General features: G+C 43.8%; 1 pseudogene; it reads left to right on the forward strand.

The window, feature by feature from the left end:
• Positions 1-3480: 3480 nt before the first annotated feature.
• LOC136522359 (two-component response regulator ORR25-like) lies at positions 3481-13159 on the forward strand (annotated as a pseudogene).
• Positions 13160-15299: the final 2140 nt, after the last annotated feature.

Raw genomic sequence — 15299 nt, forward strand, 5'->3', positions numbered from 1 at the left:
ACCGACCATTGTTGGGCCTCGAGTCATGTTGAGAGCATGCCTTACATTTAGCTGGCCAGATAAAGTACCTTCCGACCGCGAAGATGAGAGATTATTCAGGCCGAGTAGATTGCCCACAACGCACTGTGTCGGAGCAGGTGTGGTAGGATACGGGGGCGAGATGATAAGACCAAAGTGTAGTCGGTCGGCCCCCGGGTACATGTGGTTCCTGGCAAACTCGAGATTCCTGGATAGTTGACTCGGTGATTAATATCTCACTTTAGCGGGTGAGTGAGGTTTGTGTAAGGAATAAATCACCAGCTGGTTAGGAATCGATTCGAATCGCCATCGCTCCTGGATAGTGAGCACTTGACTTGAGTGACTTCATCGTAGTAATGTTGATGGAACACTTGGACAGTTATAATGAATATGACATTATGGAAGTTGTTTAATGATCATTGGTTATCATTATCTGCTTAATCACATGTTTGCTCTAGTATAGGTGCAAATCTAGTCGACAGGTTAATAACAATTAACTTGACAATAATGCTTTTGAAAAGGGTCTTGAAATGCTAAAAATGCTTCTTTTTGCAAATGAGTCAACTACCCTACTATAAAGCCCTTCATAATTCTTGGTGTCACTTATTTTCGGTTATGTCGGGTAAGTCTAGCTGAGTACCTTCTCGTACTCAGGGTTTTATTCTCACTTGTTGCAGATGGGTAGATGTACTACGGCTACTGTATCAACTGCCTTTATCCTACGATGGGTGATGCTTAGGACCATGGGCATGGTCATTCATTACGTCTTGTCTGATGCTTTTATTGGAGATGATCATTCGTTGGCACTGTATTTGAACTCCGTGTGAGTGTGTGTGTGGTCTGAACAAATGGCTTCCGCTACTTTTATTCGAACTTGTTTTGTAATAACTATGTTTAAACTCTGATGTATCTAAGATGCAAATTTTTATGTAATATGTGATGGTGACCGCTAAACTTATTACGATCTTGGCTGGAATGGAAGTTGGTTTGAAATCCTTCGTGATTTCACGGACTACCGGGTTATACGGGCTTAAGTTTGCTAAATCGTTCGCTCTGGCGAATGATTTTCTTACTTAATTTCGTATAATTGGTCGGTTCTGTTACAGTCTTCACTATCAAGCTTTCGGTCGAACTGCCGCGGACCTTGTTCCCTTTGGTACACGGTGGCGGCCACACCACAAACGTGGTTGGTGTGGTCTCGCAAGACTACAAGCCCCGCCGAGTACAACAATGGTGCGATCAAGCACCGAGTGATAAGAGGTGTGCAAACCTCACTAAACACTAGGCTTAAATCTAGAGCAAGCGCATAAGCGGTGGTCTAATCAACCTAAGCACTTCGCAAAAGCACCTACGTTAATCACCTAATGAATCATTAAGCACTATACAAGTGGAGATCACTAAAATGGTATATCAACACCCTTGGTATGTTTCATCAGCTTTCCACAACTCAAATGGCCAGTTGGAGGCATATTTATAGCCCCACAAGTGAGAACTAGCCGTTGGACCCGAGACTTAACTTTCTGCTAGTAACCGAACGCTGATCACATCCCGATCAGACGCGTCCGGTCCTGCCAACCGTTGGAGCGCGTGTGTTGATCGGACTCTGGGCCGAGTCCGGTCTCACTCGATCGGACGCGTCCGGTCGCGCTGGCGCCGCTCTGGAACCTTTCTGGACATGATCGGACGCTACTTCTTGGTGCGTCCGGTCGTCCTGCCGTCGCGTCTGGTTACTCTAAGAACGTTGTCGTGACAATGAACAGTGTCACATGTGCGTCCAGTCACTGCTTCGCTCAGCGTTCGGTCATCGCGTTTGTCACTATGGTTGCACGGGCAACTGATCGGACATGTCCGGTCCTCATAGGGCCACGTCCAATCACCTCTGCCGAGCTCGTTTCTTCACGATCTTGCATTCGGCTTGGTTCCCATCTTCGTGATTGGACTTTGCTTGATATCTTGGGTCTTATCTTGTCCTTCTAGGGTCTTGCTTATGGTGTTGATCGTGGGATCATCATGCCGCCTTTGTCCAAGTCACGTCTTGCACCCTATTGAACTACAAAACAATTACTTATAAATTTATTAGTCCAATTTTGGTTGTGTTGATCATCAAACACCAAAATCCAAAGTAAATGGGCCTAGGGTCTATTTTCCTTACAGAGGCATCGCTCGGAAGCTCGTGCTATGCCAACCATTGCGGTTGCCAACAAGGTGGAGACCTAGTTGAGGATTCGGGGTCTAGTGTCAAGGCGTCGGAAGGTGGCCAGAAAGAGGGCATTCGTGCAGCGATTGGAGGGCTTGGCATCTGCTTGGTGAAGGGCGACAGTCTTGGAGAGTTCGTGCGCTAGTTGCGCCTACGAAGATGGCAAGGAGGCCGGCCTGGGCAGCACCTACAAAGTTGGCAAGGAGGCCGGCGTGGGAGTTGGTGGCCAGCAGTGCGTTGCTAACGTGACCAGCGTGGGTTGGCGGCGGGTGGTCCCGCTCAGCGGCGGTCGTTTTGGCGCAAGGAGGTCTTCTGACTGGCAGCTAGAGGACCCATGTGGCACTTTTATCTTCAATGAGGCAGCTAGGTTACTGGAAGCTATAGTGTACGCGCCTGGATCGCGGTGGATGGGATTGACTTGGTGAGTGCCAGAGGCAGTTGCTCACGCGTTGGTTTGGCAGCTTGCAGCGGACTACGGCGGCTAGCCCTACTTGGCGGTGGCTAGTCCGGTGTGGTACATCGTCTTGACAGGCGGCGCAAGCGGATCCGATTGCGGAAGGGCTATGTGGCTTGCAACAATCTACGACGGCTAGCCCTGCTTGGCAGCAGGCTAGCTCGGTGTGGGTCATCGTCGGTGACGACGGCGCAAGCGGTGACAACAGCATTTTCACCCTGACGTCCTTGTCATCTGGGATTTTGGCAGTGCAGTGTGTGGCCGGCTAGGGGATGGAGTTGGTGCTAGTTCTTTTTTAGTTGTGCTTAGGGTTTGTGCGGTTCGTGTCGATATCCCAATTCGACCGATCAGAGTTTTTGTTTTCCCCTTTTGTCAAGTTTGTTTCCCAGTGTGATTGTTAGTCGCTGTTGTATCGATGTGCTCACTTTGGCCTTTCTTCTTTTTAATTGAACAATCCTTAGTTTTTGTTTAGAATTTTCCCTCAAGGTATTTTTTAAGATGAAAGGAAGCTTTATTGGAAAACAAAGTTTCAAGCTATGTAACAAATCGATACATACAACTAATTTGAAACCGATTTTATAGGAGCATTCACATAAGAAAAAGAAATCTCATAACTTTCTTTCATTTTGTTATGAAACAATCCTTTCAGGCTTTTGTAATCAAAACCACTCTGTTGGAGTCTTATTATAATTATAAATATACTCATTAATTCGCTCTTACATATAATAATAATATAATAATAAATAAATGAGCTAGAAGATATGGATTTTGACCGGCGTGGACCACATTGTTATCACCAGGTCAGCAGCGCCTCGCCTCCCTGCCAGCACCTCCACGCAGCTCAATAGCTGATGCAGCCTCGCCTCCCTCGCCGGCACCTCCACGCAGCTGATGCACACCACAGAAAACAAACTGGGTTGCCGATAGATTAGTGAGGATGGAGACTCTCGTGAAAGCAGGTCGGGGGTCTCCAATTGCGGCGTGTACGCCATGGCCGGCGAATCCACATCGCGGAGGCTCCTCCGTCGGGACCGGCGGCGAAGACGGGTGAGTCCGGCCGCTGCAGACCTAGATGCTCCATGGGCTTAAACCGTGGGCGATTCTAGGGAGGTTCGGCTGGTTTTCCATCCATCAAGAAACTGAAGCTAGCCACAGCACACAAGCGACGAACAAGCCAGCAAGTCCGGTGGTGGAAGCACAGGGTAACTGAAGCAGGAATTAATGCGAGGGAAATTCCACATCGCAAGGATGAACACCTTCCATCTTTGCAGCCGCCTGCATTCCGATCCCCGCTCCTCCCCCAATCCCCCTTGCCCCTGCTATAAATCCCCCCTTCCGAGATGGAAATTCCACATCGCAAGTCTGCTGCACTGCTCTTCACCCGGAAATCGCCTCGCTTACTTCGCTTGCCTCGCTTACTTCGCTTTTTCCTCTGTCTCTGTTGCTCGCCGGAGGTTCTCGGACGGAAGACACTGCAGAAGGTAAGAAAGTTCGAGTCTTCTCGGGTTCCTTGCGGGGATTTGGTGGTCGGCGGTTGCTTTCTTGGAATTGATCGTGTACGTTTTCGGTACAGGGGAAGAGATGGCCGCGGACACTTTCCCAGCGGGGCTACGCGTGCTCGCCGTCGACGACGACCGCGTCTGCCTCAAGGTCCTAGAGAGGCAGCTGAAGTATTGCAACTACAATGGTGTGTGTTCTTGCCTTCTTAGCCGCCCCTATTTCCCCCGATTCCGTTGTGATACAATTTTGGTGGTGGGACGCAGTGACAATGGTGACGGACGCCCAGACGGCGCTAGACATGCTCAGGGAGAGGAAGGACGAGAACCAGTTCGACCTGGTGATCACCGACGTCTACATGCCCAAAATGGACGGCTTCAATCCTTGAGCTCATCGGCCTGGAGATGGATCTCCCAGTCATCAGTAAAGCCCTTGCTCAAACTCATTTTCCCCATTTTTATGCATGGCATTCTTCTGATCGTGCAGACTGCAGAGAATAGCAATCATGAGAATTTGTAGTACTACCATTTTTGGATGTTGTTCTGGATAGATGCATTGAATGGATTGCTTATAACTCGGTTGGCACGCGATATCCGGTAGAGCTGCTGGTTATGAATGTTTGGGTAGGATATCAATAAATGGCACATATGCCAATCATAAGTCTTGATTTCGAGGGTGCATATGTTCAGATACAATCAAGCCAATGACTGTGTTACCGTTTGTGTTCTAGTTTTGTATGTTACTGTTTGTTCCTAAGTGCTAAGTACAGTGAAGCTGGTTACTTATTTTTGTCATTTGTAGCTTCATACTTACAGTTCATTTGTAAGCACTGCATGGGAACTAAAATTTTTGTCCGTTTTCGGTGTCCATTAGACCGTTACTGTTTGTTCATAAGTGCTAGATGGTGTTGATTGACCTCTTAATGATATTGCTTTTGGTTTCATACGTTACGGCACATTCATTAGCCCTATGAAAAGTAAAATTGTTTTTGTACTTGTATGTGTCTCCATTTGTTCATAGGCAAGTCGATCTCTCGTTGTTTTCAGTTTTAGTTTACATATATTTTACGGTTTCCCCTATATGTAATTGAATCTTGTTATTTGTAGTTTTGTGCATTACTGTTGGTTCATTGGATGAAAAGAAAATTGTTTCACCAAGAAAATCCTTCTGAAGTACCACCTTTGGTCAAAAATAATTGTCACATTTGACTTTGCACGGTTCTTGATGCGTTTTTTCACTAAAAGGTCCATGTGTATCTTTATGTTATGTGGCTGCTATGGTCACGAGGAAGAGGGGGGGGGGGGGGGGGGGGGGGGGGCCGGGGGCCTTGCCCACGGCCGAGCAAGAGAGAAGGGTTTTCCTTCTAATTCTTGCTTGATTAGATTGATACATCTCCTCTCCTTATAGAGAGAGGCTTACTTGACCCCTAAGCAAGCGATCCTTATTGATAGGCTCGTGACATAGCCCAATCCCGCTTAATTCTCTCTCAATCACTCTTGCTAAGCTTCTATAGCAGCACTTGCTAATGATGTGCCCAGGATTCCCCTCAACTGGGCGCCAATCTAGCCACTTTCCTGATTTGCTACCTCTAACAATACACCCCTCCTGGACAAGCAGCTCGTCCTCGAGCTGCAACCTAACCAGCTCATAACAGTAACTCGACTCAACATAAACCTAACACCTAAAAATAAGCCGTTCACATCTCGGCTCATTTTATTATCCTCACCCCGACATAGATTTGGACTCTTTATTTTTGCTGCCTCCGGAACATAAGGTGGACACCATCCGCACGCTGGAGCTGCACGTGTAGAGCCACCTAGATCCCATGGTGCAGTCTGGCGGGCGTCGAGACCTGGGAGTGCTCGCAACAGCAACCAGCGAAGGTGCCCTCGTGGCGGCCGGTGGTGGAATGCGGCGGCGCTACGCGGTGCACGCCCGCTTGTGACCCCATGCCTTCTCCCCGCAGGATGGCTGCTGTTCCATGCCACATAGGGAAGAGAGGAGGGCTTCCGATGAAGAACGGCGAGGAGGGGTGTGCCTCCCCTACCCCCATCGTCGCAGACTTTGAGGTTGCCGCCCACGGGGGAAATTGCATGTCCACCGCCCGCAGGGGAAACCACGTGCCCAAGATCCCCGATGCGGCGGACGAGATCGAGGTCCTCCGCACGGCGATGCACAACTTGAAGCAGCTGTGAAGGGGTGCGGTGCTGAATCAGCTGCAGATCGCGCATCTCCCGCACCTGCTGACACGCTAGGAGGTCGCGCACAGCAGTCTGCAGCCGCACCACAAGAGAGAAGGGTTTTCCTTCTAATTCTTGCTTGATTAGATTGATACATCTCCTCTCCTTATATAGAGAGACCCCTAAGCAGGCGATCCTTATCGATAGGCCCGTGACATAGCCCAATCACCCCTTAATTCTCTCCCAATCACTCTTGCTAAGCTTCTATATCAGCACCTGCTAATGGTGTGCCCAGGATTCCCCTCAATTGGACGCCAATCTAGTCACTTTCCTGATTTACTGCCTCTAACACTTTAACCTCTAATTTGTTCTAGAATATTTCTTAAAATTCTTCAAATTCACGAGGCTTTGCAAGTGTTTTGAATACAAATCTTACATATAACTTATATATCTTAAAACTCATTAATTTAAAAATTAATAATGTTTGTAGTTTTTAAGCTTCGACCAAACCTTGCCCAAACTGACATGAGCACCCTTTCCTGTGTCTAATTGGTCTTGGGGTAGATTTGTCGTCTAAACCATATTTTTCCTTCAGTTTTCTTTCATCTAAGAGGGGGAAAATTTAATGCATTATGACTCAAACCAGCTACCCCTTCTAGTCATAATTGAAGCTTGTCCACTAGGCTGTGGCCTATGACCAAGTTGTAAATGCAAAGTAGGAAGCATATTAGTGAACCATTTTTTCTTGAGCAAATTGGGCAGGTGCTATGCCAATTCATTATAGGAGAAAGCAGAACAACAGATAGTGTTCAGAACTTAGTTACAACCAGAAAGAAAACAAAGGAAAAATCAAAACTCGACACAGTCCCCCTAGCTAAATGGAGACAGAGAACTACTCAGTGACTTCATTTGCCACCGTTTGGGACAATAGAGCTACATCCTGCATAGCCTCATCCACAATCTGTTGTGGTGACTTTGCCTTGTCAAAATGCTGCGATAACGTTTTTTCCAAATATTCCATGCTGTATAAGTGATGATTTGGTTTTGCTGGATGGTGTCTACATTATCAGCTGTTTGTAGTAATTTGTTCCACCAGTGCTTAATATTTATTGTGATTACCTGTACAGCAGGTCTGTTTGCCCAGAACCATTCTGGACGAGTTGCCAAACTTGTTTACTGTAGGAGCAGTTGGCCATTAGGTGGGAGTGAGATTCTGGTCTAGTGAAACACAATTTGCAGATGGGATCCGCTTGTCCGCCTTCCTTGATTATCCTATCTGAAGTTGGTAGTTTCTGTTGTAGGAGCAGCCACAGAAAGAATTTACATTTTGGTTCGACCTTGCCCTTCCAGACCCTGTTCCATCCCAAGTCTGGATGTTTCCCAATTTCTTGCACTTCATATGCTGATTTAGCTTTGTATGATCTCGATGTTGTAAACCTCCAAGCAATATCCTCCTCCTCTGTAGTCAGGGTGACATCCTGCAATTGTGCCTAGAGATGCACGAATTGGCGTAGTTCTGTGGCTGTGGTCATCCGCCTTAGACCGCGCATCCATGTCCGGTTCGTGAGAGCCTTGGTGACACTTTGGTTTTTGCGGAGTGCAAGCTTGAAGCAGTTTGGTGCTTTGTCTTTTGGTGCAGTGCCCTTGAGCCAATTGTCTGTCCAAAATTTTGTTTTTGAACCATTGCCAACATGTATCTCTGTGCAACACTTGAATAGCTCTTTTTCTGTGTTGTTGAGGCTGATTGGTAATCCAGCAAATGGTTTATCAGGAGCTTTCCATTTGAGCCATGCCCATTGGAGACCCAAGGCTCTATTGAATGCAGCTAAGCTCTTGATGCCCAGCCCTCCTAGTTTTTTTTGAACTGCATACTCTAGTCCAGTTTACTGGACAGTAGCCCCTCCTTGCATCATCCACCCCTTTCCATAAGAAGTTTCTTCTAATTCTATCTATACACTTAATAGCCCATTTGAAGAGTGGGAATGCTGTCATATGGTATGATGGAATGGCTGAAAGTACTGATTGCACCAGCGACAGACGCCCAGATTTTGTGAGTAGCTTCCCTTTCCAACCTGGTAATTTGGCTCCAATTTTGTCGATCAGCACCTGTTCTGCTTCTCTACGCAATCGCCCAATATGCAGAGGTAATCCAAGGTATTTGCATGGAAATTGGCATACCTTCCCCTGAAAATTTCCCATCAATGCAGATTCACCACAGCTAATTTGTTATACCTCCGTCTGATATTTGCTTCCAATCCGGTTGCTGTCCTAAAGGCAGCTAGTATCCTCTGGACGGTTGTGAAGTCTTGCTGTGTGGGTTTAATAAAAAGTGATGCGTCATCTGCATATAAGCTGGTTCTTATCCTGATTGGGTCGGATCCAATTGGGGAGAGGATTCCTTGTTCAATTGCCTTCTCAAATATTTTCTGAATTGGATCAATTGCTAGGATGAAGAGCATCGTTAAGAGTGGATCCCCCTGCCTAAGTCCTCGTTGGTGCCATATGGATGATCCCAGCAAACCATTGAGAATAATCCGAGATGAGGTGGATGACCAGATTAAGCAAATGAGGTCCCGCCAGCATTCTCCAAATCCTAACCTCTGTAGAATTTCCAAATATAATCCCACCTGATACTGTCAAAGGCCTTGGTAACGTCCAGTTTCAGAAATAGCATTGGCGTTTTCGAGCGGTGGAAATGGTTGACAGCACCTTGCACATATTGAAAATTATCTAGGATGCTCCTTCCTTTGATAAAGACGGTCTGGCTATGTGAGACCAGATTGTTAAGATGCGGAGACAATCGGTTTGCCAACAGTTTTCCCATTATTTTGTCCTTGCTGTGCATAAGACTTATCAGTCATAGTCAGCAGCTGTTATGACTCCTTTCTTCAGTATTAGGATGACATTTGCTGAATTGAGAAGGTTCCAGTTTGAAGCTCTGAGGTTGTATAGTTGGTGGATGGCTTGCATCAAGTCGTGCTTGACAATTTGCCAACATAAACAGACCTGTGAAGCCATCGGGGCCCAAGGCTTTTTCGGGCTGCGCCTCAAAAATCACCTTCTTAACTTCTTCTGTTATTGGGGTGTCCAACTGCTCCAGATCGTGTCTTTGTATGTTCAGACTCTCCCAGTTCAATGTTCATTCTTGGTGGGTTGCTGTTGAAGAGGTTTGTGTAGTATTGTAGCAGGATGTTTGCCTTGTCTTGGTGTGATGTAGCAGTTTTGTCCCCCATTTTTTAGTGTGGGAATGTAGAAATTCACATTTTCAGATTTCATCTAATTTTTTTACTGCAATTTGGATCGAAACTTTGCGAATTTAGTTAAATTCAGCTGCGAAAGACATTTTTAACAAATCCAAATCCAAATCGCTGAATCAATTAGCTAATTAGCTACTGAACTGTTGTTTGTAGTTGATTTCATATGCTACTGTTTGTTCATATGTAGTAGGTGCAATCAGTAACTACTAAATATTGTTGCTTGTGGTTTCATGTGCTACATTTGTTCATATTTAAGTAACAGGAGCAGTCAATCTAACAATTGAATCCTGTCATTTGTGTATGGTTCGTACATTGCCATGGATTAGTAAGCTCTAGGCGCCATGAAGATAACTTCTGAATTTGTGGCCTGCAGTTTGGTTCGTTATTGTTGGTATTCATGCTAATTTGTCATTTCCATAAGGATGTGAACATTGCCCCATTCTAATAAATTTGTAAAGTTTCTTTTTTGAAATTATGAATGACAAAAGTGGAAATGATAGAGAATTGCATTTACTATGTGTATGACACATTTGTTTAAAAATGAATGTAAATAACACATGTAATACCTAAATAAAACTGAATTTGAAAAATGTGCCTTGTCAACTGAACATGAAGGTCACTAGATCATTCAATGTCTAGTCTATTGAGCTTGTTGACTTCTGTATATCATAATTGACTTATGTTGCCTTATGTCATGCAGTGCTATCCGTGAACAGTGAGACACAGACTATAATGAAAGGGATAAAGCATGGAGCCTGTGATTATATGGTAAAGCCAGTGCGCCTCGAACAGCTTAGGGGCATATGGACACATGTGGTTAAGAATAGTAAGACTGGTGATGCTGCACGGAAGTTGCCATCTGGGGATGGTGATGAAGTTGAGAAGGTTGGAGCAAACCACACCAAGAAGTATTCAAGGAAAAACAAAAAGGCTGTGGATGTTGCTGATGAGGACAATGAGAACACATCAACCCAGAAGAAGCATAGGGTCCAGTGGTGTGGTGAACTACACCGGAAGTTTGTACAAGCTGTCAATCAGATTGGCATGGACAGTAAGTTCTCACATTCGTCTGTTAAATCTGTTTCTCTTAACAAATATTTTGTTGCTGTAAATGCAGGGGCTGTTCCTAAGAAGATATTAGTGTTTCTCTTAACAAATATTTTGTTACTGTAAATGCAGGGGCTGTTCCTAAGAAGATATTAGAAGTCATGAATGTGGAAGGCCTTACTAAAGAGAATGTCGCCAGTCATCTGCAGGTTTGGTTTCTACTCATGCTCGATCACTATGCTTGTGTTCCCATCCACTCTATTATTGTTAAAGATATTTGGATAGAACTTGTTTCTGCACCATTTCCATCTCAAACTCAATATTGTGTTTATGTCAATGGAATTTGTGTGTCTGACACTTCAACAATTCAACTGGAGCTTGTGTCTGCCACACACAAAGTTCTAGTGGTGTTACACACATGTTTTGAGTCTGGAGTTAATTTTTTCTCTCCTGAATTTCTTTTGTTTCACCCCATGATTAAGAGCCCACTTCACTCATTTTATGGCTTTGTCATTTTTTTCTTAACAAAATGTACTTGTCTATTTTGTGATTTCAGAAGTACCGAATCTACCTCAGAAAGCTCAATAAGGGCACACTGAGGAATTCTAATCCATTTGCTGATGAAACTGAAGCACTGCGGAGAAACATGAATGTCCCATCCTTCATTGGCTATCCAAGCTCAAGCAACCATTTTGCAAAGATGAATTCCTCATCTGCAATTGGAACGCAAGCTTCACTGCTCACAGAGTCAGTTCAGGTCATGAGCTCCCAACTGGGCATTCCTCCGTCAAACATGGAACCAGTTGGTCACAGTGTCAACCTGCCCAAAGATGTTGTGCCTATGCCAGTGCAGGATATCAGCAGATTCAACACTTTTGGCAAGTCCTACGCACCTGTATCGAGTGGTGGGCTGCCAGGTGCAAGCCAGTGCTTCCGTTCTGGTCCTTCTGGCAGCTCCTTTGTAAATAGTTCAAATGGTGTGGTGTTGAACGCAAGCAAAGCTTTCTATGCTGATATTTCTGGGAGTTCATTTGCAAATATCTCAAATGACAGTCCACCATTGACCTCGAGCATGTCCTTTTCTTCGTCTCGTTCCTGCAGCTCCTATGCGAGCATGTTGCGTGCCAAGATTTTGGGGTCAAGCAGAGGTATTCCTTTCGAAGACATATCAGATGGTGAGATGTTGGCTCCTTCTGGTCATTTACCATTGCAGTCTCCTGACTTGGTGAACCAGCCTTCGGTTCAGCTTCAATCATGTTCTGCTGGCCAATTTAACAAGGTTGCCAGCGAAGTTCACCAAATTGCAGGACCTAGCAACTCCTTGAAAATTGCTGTGCCGTCAAGGTTTTCTGATCTTGGTCATAATGTTGGAACATCTGGAGATCCTTCGCAGGGTAACATTTCCAAGATCAACCAATTGTCAAGATTTGCAGGCTCCTCTGGACAGATTCCAACTTTCGGAAATGAGTATCAGAAGAAAATTGCAGGAATCATGGGGAACACCGTACCAATGGTAGGTTTCAGAGAGCAGGTGGCAACATTTAGTTTTGGAAACAACACGCACTCTACAGCGACGCCGATTGGCAATTCTGCTTTGGCTAGTTCTTCAAGCACCAGACCTGACCTTCAGATAGACAACAATTCTGCCATGCCGACCCAGGTGCTGAATGGCGGTGGTGCAAGTGACAACCTACATGTAGGTAGCACTGTTAATCAGCAAGCTGTTAGTGACCAAGTGAATAACATCAATGATTTCGTCATGGGAACATGTGAGGCACAGAATGGGGAGAGCTATGACTTGGATGATTTCCTTGCTTACTTTAATCAAGTAAGGTCCTTTCTCCACCTTTTTATGCATAAAATCTGTCTCTGTCCTGATGTTCATTGAATTCCATTTTGCATTTTTGTGCAAAAGTAAATTAACACATGAGGAATTTACCTAACTGATGTTAGTTTAATTACTTCTAGTTGTTAGTACTCAGTGCATTGCTCATCATGCTTGTTCATGCATAACTTGACTATAAGACGTGTTAAATTGCTAGCTTATTTTAAATTTATTTCTTCTATACTATCTGGCTTTGCATGTGGAATTGATGACTACTACTTATATGATGTTTATCTAACTGAACTAGTTTTCTTTCAGCAGGATTTCATCAACAATGGTGGTCCTTTCATCGATGGGGACTGGGAGTTTGCCCCTTGACGTCATCTCTGGAAAAGAGATGTTTCTGCATTGCCCAGCTGCTAACCAATTCATGGTTCTTGCATGTTGTATGCGCAAATTTGCACTAGTTGTAGTAGGCTAGCTAGGAGCAGGCCATCTTGGATGGAATCCCCATGTTTCTCTAGTGTAGTCATGCTGGTTCTCTTTTGTACCAGCTGTAGCTTTTAACCTTTGGTGTTAAGTTTGGCGGGAGGTGTGGGTTTGCCACCCCTGCCAACCCCTGACCTATGTGTTCCTCTTCGGCTTGAATTTTGGTGGTCATGTTTAATCTATATAAAACAACCTAGCCCCTCTTGGGGGGGGGGGGGGGGGGGGGGGGGATCTTTTTTAAAGTTATGATCATAGACAAAGTTATGTGAGATAGATCCAGTTTCCATGTATATTTTTGCTATCTAGTGGTATGATTTTCATGGACTATTTGAACTATTGTATTCCATCTGTTTTTGAATTAACGAAATGCTGCTATTTCTTGAAATTATATTGATAGCCGAGATCTTTTTGTATGGAACACTAGAACTGACAGAATAAGTGCAACACTAGTGACATTGTTCATTCATTACTATATTCCGAGCCAAATAAAAGTAGTGCAGGACATGAAGGAACCTTCAATTCATGATTCATGTACCTCTGTTGATAGTCTTGTGTATAAGAAAGGAAATGTCATTTTTCTTTTAATTATACAAAACTCAAACAATGTTTGATCTCCTTGACTTCAACACCAATGGCGCTTCCTCATGGAGTTTGTATCATATCCTGGTGGTAGTGATCTATTCATCCTTGTGATCTCAAATTCTTGTCTCCTTTACTATCATATAAGTGTAAAATTGTAGAACGTTAATTGTTTTGTTTGCATATGGATTTATTTTACAAAGAGCACGGTCGGTTCATAAATTTGTCTAGCTGTGTCAGCTCGCCTTAAATGTTTCCAACTGCGTCATTCCATTCCGTATACTCTCAAAATGTAATTGCTCCTCTAATCTACACCTCTTCTTTTCTGTGCGTATGGTTTTCAGTACAGCAGTAGTAGGGCCGAAGACAAGCAGCTTGTAGTTTGCCGGGCGGGAGCAGTTTTCATATTGTCCAGTGTATGTTCGGTTAATCCCAAATATGAGAGGATTAAGGGGATTTCATCATCTTCCATATTGTCCAGTGTATGTTCGGTCAATCCCAAATCTGAGAGGATTAAGGGGATTTTTGTTTGAATAAGTCCTGAGCATGCTAACTAGCTATAGTTAGAAGTAGATCAGGATAGCTGAGCATGCTAACTGGGCTATAATGTTGAACCAACCGGTTGTGTAAGACTATATTTGCAAATCTGAGCAAATACAAAATAAAAAACCAAGCAATAAAAATAGTTATTTTGGCCCAAGAGTGAAAAGTACCAACTACTCCTTCCGGGCACCCAATTCCAGGTGGAGAAGCTTTTCTCATTCTCGCCCAAGGAAAAAATTGAAAACTGCATCGATGCCTTCGATTATGTACTGAGGGTGTGTTCTCTTATGACTATACCTTCTCCTTGATCCATGTGCAACCTGGAAAGTTCATCAATAATAACTAAACTTCGTTGTTTCAAAAAAATCCTATGAGTTTGTTGCTATACAATCTCTATTTTTTTCCTTCTTGACTTATTTATTAGTTTGTTACTTCTTATTGTTTTCCACATGCAACTTTGTCCATTACTTATGTTTCTTATCTATTTTTGTGACCTTTGTATGATTGTTTCTATTATTTTGTTTTGAGATTAGCACCTTTGATAATAATATTTGTATAATACAGTGTTTAAAGTTGTCGGTGTTTCTCAAAAAAAACATCATGAACTATTGAGCTAGCATTTGAAAACCTGTCTTATGAGGAAATGAACTGTAAAAGATGAAAAGTTGGTTGAGAGATGCTTTTTTTTGGCTTGGTATACTAAGAAGCTAAAAATTTATTACAAAAGCTAATAGTAAAAGCCAACAGCTAGAAAAATATTTGAGACAAAAGAACAAAACCTTCAACCCAAACGGATATGCCCTAAGTTCTGTGCAAAAACTTACTGGGTGATGATAGTTCATTCTACTATTTTTGTTGGAAGAATTTCTCCTCAAAATGAAAACAAAACAAGAGTTAATCACATACACTGTGATTATATTAAAGAGTTCTCTATGTGCTCTAGATATCCTCTCATTTAAATGTAATTTTTAGAGTTTTTACTTCAAATTCATGTGGCTTATTAGTTGAAGGTTAGGTCACATCCTTGCATGCCAATTTCACAATGAAATCAAGACTATGTCGGAGCTAAACACATACATATTATTTCTTCATTATTTTGTGCTAAATGGTGAGCAATCCTAACTTGTAGAGTTTTTGGATGTCAGTGTTAAAAAAACCTGGTATCTCTTCCGTTGCACATATTTGTCCTCTTTTCTGATTTCTTGTGTTAACC

The sequence above is a fragment of the Miscanthus floridulus genome, chromosome 18, assembly GCF_019320115.1.
Source record: "Miscanthus floridulus cultivar M001 chromosome 18, ASM1932011v1, whole genome shotgun sequence".
Lineage (NCBI taxonomy): Eukaryota > Viridiplantae > Streptophyta > Magnoliopsida > Poales > Poaceae > Miscanthus > Miscanthus floridulus.